The sequence below is a fragment of the Nycticebus coucang genome, chromosome X, assembly GCF_027406575.1.
Source record: "Nycticebus coucang isolate mNycCou1 chromosome X, mNycCou1.pri, whole genome shotgun sequence".
NCBI classification, from domain to species: Eukaryota; Metazoa; Chordata; class Mammalia; order Primates; family Lorisidae; genus Nycticebus; species Nycticebus coucang.
The window spans coordinates 145583239-145589758 of NC_069804.1; positions in this window are offsets into that span (position 1 = coordinate 145583239).

The window sequence follows — 6520 nt, forward strand, 5'->3', positions numbered from 1 at the left end:
TCTTTCATCCCTTTTTTGCTCTTCCATCTTCTCACCCTTCTGGTCCTGTAACCCTTAGTCCACAGGCACAAGATCTTAAAGAGCAAGAGGAAGTGAAAGGAAAATTAGGGCAAGGAAACAGATAAAAGAAATCACCCATGAGGAAGAATCAGCAGAAAACTCCAGGCAACATGAAGAACCAGTCCAGAACGACCCCGCCAAGGGTCCATGAGGTAGCTACTGCAGAGGATTCCACCTATACAGAAATGTTAGGAATGACAGAAAGGGAATTTAGAATACACATGTTGAAAACAATGAAAGAAATGATGGAAACAATGAAGGAAACTGCTAATAAAGTGGAAAATAACCAAAAGGAAATCCAAAAACAGAATCAAATCAGAGATGAACGATATGAAGAATATAAAAAGGATATAGCAGAGCTGAAGGAACTGAAACAGTCAATTAGGGAACTTAAAGATGCAATGGAAAGTATCAGCAACAGGTTAGACCATGCAGAAGAAAGAATTTCAGAGGTAGAAGACAAAGTTTTTGAGATAACTCAGATAGTAAAAGAGGCAGAAAAGAAGAGAGAGAAAGCAGAACGTTCACTGTCAGAATTATGGGACTTTATGAAGCGTTCCAACATACGAGTTATAGGAATTCCAGAAGGGGAAGAAGAATGCCCCAGAGGAATGGAAGCCATACTAGAGAATATTATAAAAGAAAATTTCCCAAACATCACCAAAGATTCTGACACACTGCTTTCAGAGGGATATCGGACCCCAGGTCGCCTCAACTCTAACCGAGCTTCTCCAAGACACATTGTGATGAACCTGTCCAAAGTCAAGACAAAAGAAAAGATTCTGCAAGCTGCCAGGAGTAAGCGCCAGTTGACCTACAGGGGCAAATCCATCAGAGTGACCGCAGACTTCTCTAATGAAACTTTCCAAGCAAGAAGACAATGGTCATCTACCTTTAATCTACTTAAACAGAATAATTTCCAGCCCAGAATTCTGTACCCTGCTAAGCTAAGCTTCAAAATTGACGGAGAAATCAAATCATTTACGGATATACAAACATTGAGGAAATTTGCCACAACAAGACCAGCTCTACAGGAAATACTTCAACCTGTTCTGCACACTGACCACCACAATGGATCAGCAGCAAAGTAAGAACTCAGAAATCAAAGGACAGAACCTAACCTCCACACTGATTCAAAAGATAAAACTAACCAATGGACTCTCACCAAATAAGACGAATAGAATACTACCACACTTATCAATTATCTCCATAAATGTTAATGGCTTGAATTCCCCACTGAAGAGACATAGATTGGCTGACTGGATTAAAAAACACAAGCCATCCATTTGCTGTCTGCAAGAAACACACCTGGCTTCAAAAGACAAATTTAAGCTTCATGTCAAAGGTTGGAAGATAATTTTTCAGGCAAATGGAATTCAGAAGAAAAGAGGAGTTGCAATCTTATTTTCAGATACATGTGGATTTAAAGCAACTAAAGTCAAAAAAGATGAATATGGTGACTTTACATTGGTCAAGGGAAAATTACAACAAGAAGACATTTCAATTCTAAGTATTTATGCACCCAATTTAAATGCTCCCAGATTCTTGAAGCAGACCTTACTCAGTCTGAGCAATATGATATCTGATAATACCATCATAACAGGGGACTTTAACACACCTCTTACAGAGTTGGACAGATCCTCTAAACAGAAATTAAACAAAGATATAAGAGATTTAAATGAGACCCTAGAACAACTATGCTTGATAGACGCATATAGAACACTCCATCCCAAAGATAAAGAATATACATTCTTCTCATCACCCCATGGAACATTCTCCAAAATTGATCATATCCTGGGACACAAAACAAATATCAACAGAATCAAAAGAATTGAAATTTTACCTTGTATCTTTTCAGACCATAAGGCACTAAAGGTGGAACTCAACTCTAACAAAAATGCTCAACCCTACCCAAAGGCATGGAAATTAAACAATCTTCTGTTGAATAACAGATGGGTGCAGGAAGAAATAAAACAGGATATCATTAACTTCCTTGAGCATTACAACAATGAAGACACAAGCTACCAAAACCTGTGAGATACTGCAAAAGCAGTTTTGAGAGGAAAATTCATCGCTTTAGATGCCTACATTCGAAAAGCAGAAAGAGAGCACATCAACAGTCTCACAAGAGATCTTATGGAATTGGAAAAAGAAGAACAATCTAAGCCTAAACTCAGTAGAAGAAAAGAAATATCCAAAATCAAATCAGAGATCAATGAAATTGAAAACGAAAGAATCATTCAGAAAATTAATGAAACAAGGAGTTGGTTTTTTGAAAAAATAAATAAAATAGATAAACCATTGGCCAGACTTACTAGAAATAGAAAAGTAAAATCTCTAGTAACCTCAATCAGAAACGATAAAGGGGAAATAACAACTGATCCCACAGAGATACAAGAGATCATCTCTGAATACTACCAGAAACTCTATGCCCAGAAATTTGACAATGTGAAGGAAATGGATCAATATTTGGAATCACACCCTCTCCCTAGACTTAGCCAGGAAGAAATAGACCTCCTGAACAGACCAATTTCAAGCACTGAGATCAAAGAAACAATAAAAAAGCTTCCAACTAAAAAATGCCCTGGTCCAGATGGCTTCACTCCAGAATTCTATCAAACCTTCAAGGAAGAGCTTATTCCTGTAGTGCAGAAATTATTCCAAAAAATTGAGGAAGAAGGAATCTTCCCCAACACATTCTATGAAGCAAACATCACCCTGATACCAAAACCAGGAAAAGACCCAAACAAAAAGGAGAATTTCAGACCAATCTCACTCATGAACATAGACGCAAAAATTCTCACCAAATTCCTAGCCAATAGATTACAGCTTATCATCAAAAAAGTCATTCATCATGATCAAGTAGGCTTCATCCCAGGGATGCAAGGCTGGTTTAACATACGCAAGTCCATAAACGTTATCCACCATATTAACAGAGGCAAAAATAAAGATCACATGATCCTCTCAATAGATGCAGAAAAAGCATTTGATAAAATCCAGCATCCTTTTCTAATTAGAACACTGAAGAGTATAGGCATAGGTGGCACATTTCTAAAACTGATTGAAGCTATCTATGACAAACCCACAGCCAATATTTTACTGAATGGAGTTAAACTGAAAGCTTTTCCTCTTAGAACTGGAACCAGACAAGGTTGTCCTCTGTCACCTTTACTATTCAACATAGTGCTGGAAGTTCTAGCCAATACAATTAGGCAAGACAAGGAAATAAAGGGAATCCAAATGGGAGCAGAGGAGGTCAAACTCTCCCTCTTTGCTGACGACATGATCTTATACTTAGAGAACCCCAAAGACTCAACCACAAGACTCCTAGAAGTCATCAAAAAATACAGTAATGTTTCAGGATATAAAATCAATGTCCACAAGTCAGTAGCCTTTGTATACACCAATAACAGTCAAGATGAGAAGCTAATTAAGGACACAACTCCCTTCACCATAGTTTCAAAGAAAATGAAATACCTAGGAATATACCTAACGAAGGAGGTGAAGGACCTCTATAAAGAAAACTATGAACTCCTCAGAAAGGAAATAGCAGAGGATATTAACAAATGGAAGAACATACCATGCTCATGGATGGGAAAAATCAACATTGTTAAAATGTGTATACTTCCCAAAGCAATCTACCTATTCAATGCCATTCCTATCAAAGTACCTACCTCGTACTTTCAAGATTTGGAAAAAATGATTCTGCGTTTTGTATGGAACCAGAAAAAACCCCGTATAGCTAAGGCAGTTCTTAGTAACAAAAATAAAGCTGGGGTCATCAGCATACTAGATTTTAGTCTGTACTACAAAGCCATAGTGCTCAAGACAGCATGGTACTGGCACAAAAACAGAGACATAGACACTTGGAATCGAATTGAACACCAAGAAATGAAACTAACATCTTACAACCACCTAATCTTCGATAAACCAAACAAGAACTTACCTTGGGGGAAAAACTCCCTATTCAATAAATGGTGTTGGGAGAACTGGATGTCTACATGTAAAAGACTGAAACTGGACCCACACCTTTCCCCACTCACAAAAATTGATTCAAGATGGATAAAGGACTTAAATTTAAGGCATGAAACAATAAAAATCCTCAAAGAAAGCATAGGCAAAACACTGGAAGATATTGGCCTGGGGGAAGACTTCATGAAGAGGACTGCCATGGCAATTGCAACAACAACAAAAATAAACAAATGGGACTTCATTAAACTGAAAAGCTTCTGTACAGCTAAGGAGACAATAACCAAAGCAAAGAGACAACCCACACAATGGGAAAGGATATTTGCATATTTTCAATCAGACAAAAGCTTGATAACCAGGATCTATAGAGAACTCAAATTAATCCACATGAAAAAAGCCAACAATCCCTTATATCAATGGGCAAGAGACATGAATAGAACTTTCTCTAAAGACGACAGACGAATGGCTAACAAACACATGAAAAAATGTTCATCATCTCTATATATTAGAGAAATGCAAATCAAAACATCCCTGAGATATCATCTAACCCCAGTGAGAATGGCCCATATCACAAAATCTCAAAACTGCAGATGCTGGCGTGGATGTGGAGAGAAGGGAACACTTTTACATTGCTGGTGGGACTGCAAACTAGTACAACCTTTCTGGAAGGAAGTATGGAGAAACCTCAAAGCACTCAACCTAGACCTCCCATTCGATCCTGCAATCCCATTACTGGGCATCTACCCAGAAGGAAAGAAATCCTTTTATCATAAGGACACTTGTACTAGACTGTTTATTGCAGCTCAATTTACAATCGCCAAAATGTGGAAACAGCCTAAATGCCCAACAACCCAGGAATGGATTAACAAGCTGTGGTATATGTATACCATGGAATACTATTCAGCCATTAAAAAAATGGAGACTTTACATCCTTTGTATTAACCTGGATGGAAGTGGAAGACATTATTCTTAGTAAAGCATCACAAGAATGGAGAAGCATGAATCCTATGTACTCAATCTTGATATGAGGACAATTAATGACAATTAAAGTCATGGGGGGGAAGCAGAAAGAGGGATGGAGGGAGGGGGGTGGGGCCTTAGTGTGTGTCACACTTTATGGGGGCAAGACATGATCGCAAGAGGGACTTTACCTAACAATTGTAATCAGCGTAACTGGCTTATTGTACCCTCAATGAATCCCCAACAATAAAAAAAAAAAAAAATAAAATAAATAAAAAGATTATAAAACAAAAAAAAAAAGAAAAAAGAATATAATACAAATTTTTTCTTTTAAAATTCTTGTTCCTTGAATTTTTCTAGATGGCATATATTAATTTCATACAAAATATTCAAAAACTGTAAGCTATGGCATAAATGGGGTAAAGTATTGTAATCACTGTCCAAAGCCCATTAACATACAGAAACATGCAAAAACTATCATCCATCCATTCTTCAAATGAGCAATTTGCCATTTTCTTCAGAGCTACATCTGATTCAAATGGAGCTCTTCCAATGCAATACTTTCTCATTATACCTGTTACCTGATGTCCCATTGAACTGAGCTTATCAAGAAGCACAGTACTGATGAAAATGTTAGTGAATACAAAATGTTATTGTCCAGGGTTTGCCTCTGTTAAGTGCCTCACTCAACTAAAGGACAAGTGCACTGACACAGCATTCCTCATATTCAGTATTTGAGTATTTACCCTGATAGAGCTGAAATCAACTAATGTAGCCCAGACATGTTGCATCACACCAAAACTTATAGCCAAACAGAATGCACTATCCTCTAATAAGTTGTTCACACCCATGATGACCAAAATAAGGAGCCACGTAGTCATCACAGCTGAAATATGTTTCATTTGGAACAAATGCCTTAGTGGCCAGCTAATTTCATGGGGCTTCCCAGCTTTTGCCAGCAAATTGGTGTCATCCATTTTCTTTAATCCAGTACCAAAGTCTTTTAAAATATTTAATTGACAGGCTTAGCATGATGGCTCATGCATATATTCCTAGCACTCTGGGAGGCTGAAGCAAGATAATTTCTTGGGATGAGGAGTTCAAGACCAGACCAAGCAAGAGCAAGACTATGTCTCCACTAAAATAGAAAAATTAGCCGGGCATTCTGGAGGGTGCCTACAGTTCCAGGTACTTGGGAGGCTGAGGCAGGAGGATTACTTGAACCCAGGAATTTGAGGTTGCTGTGAGCTAGACTGATGCTATGACACTCTATCCTGGGGAACAGAGTGACATTCTGTCTCAAAAAATTTTTTAATTGACAAATAAAGTTTGAATATATTCAAGGTTTACAACATCATGATTTGATATATGTATACATTGTGTAATGATTACCACAACCAAATTAATTAACATTTCCATCACCTCTCATCCTCTACATTAAATTCCTGTAACTGTTTCATCCTATAGCTGAAAGTTTATACCTCTTAATCAACATCTATTCATTTGCCCCTCCCCCAAGATTCCCTCTGGT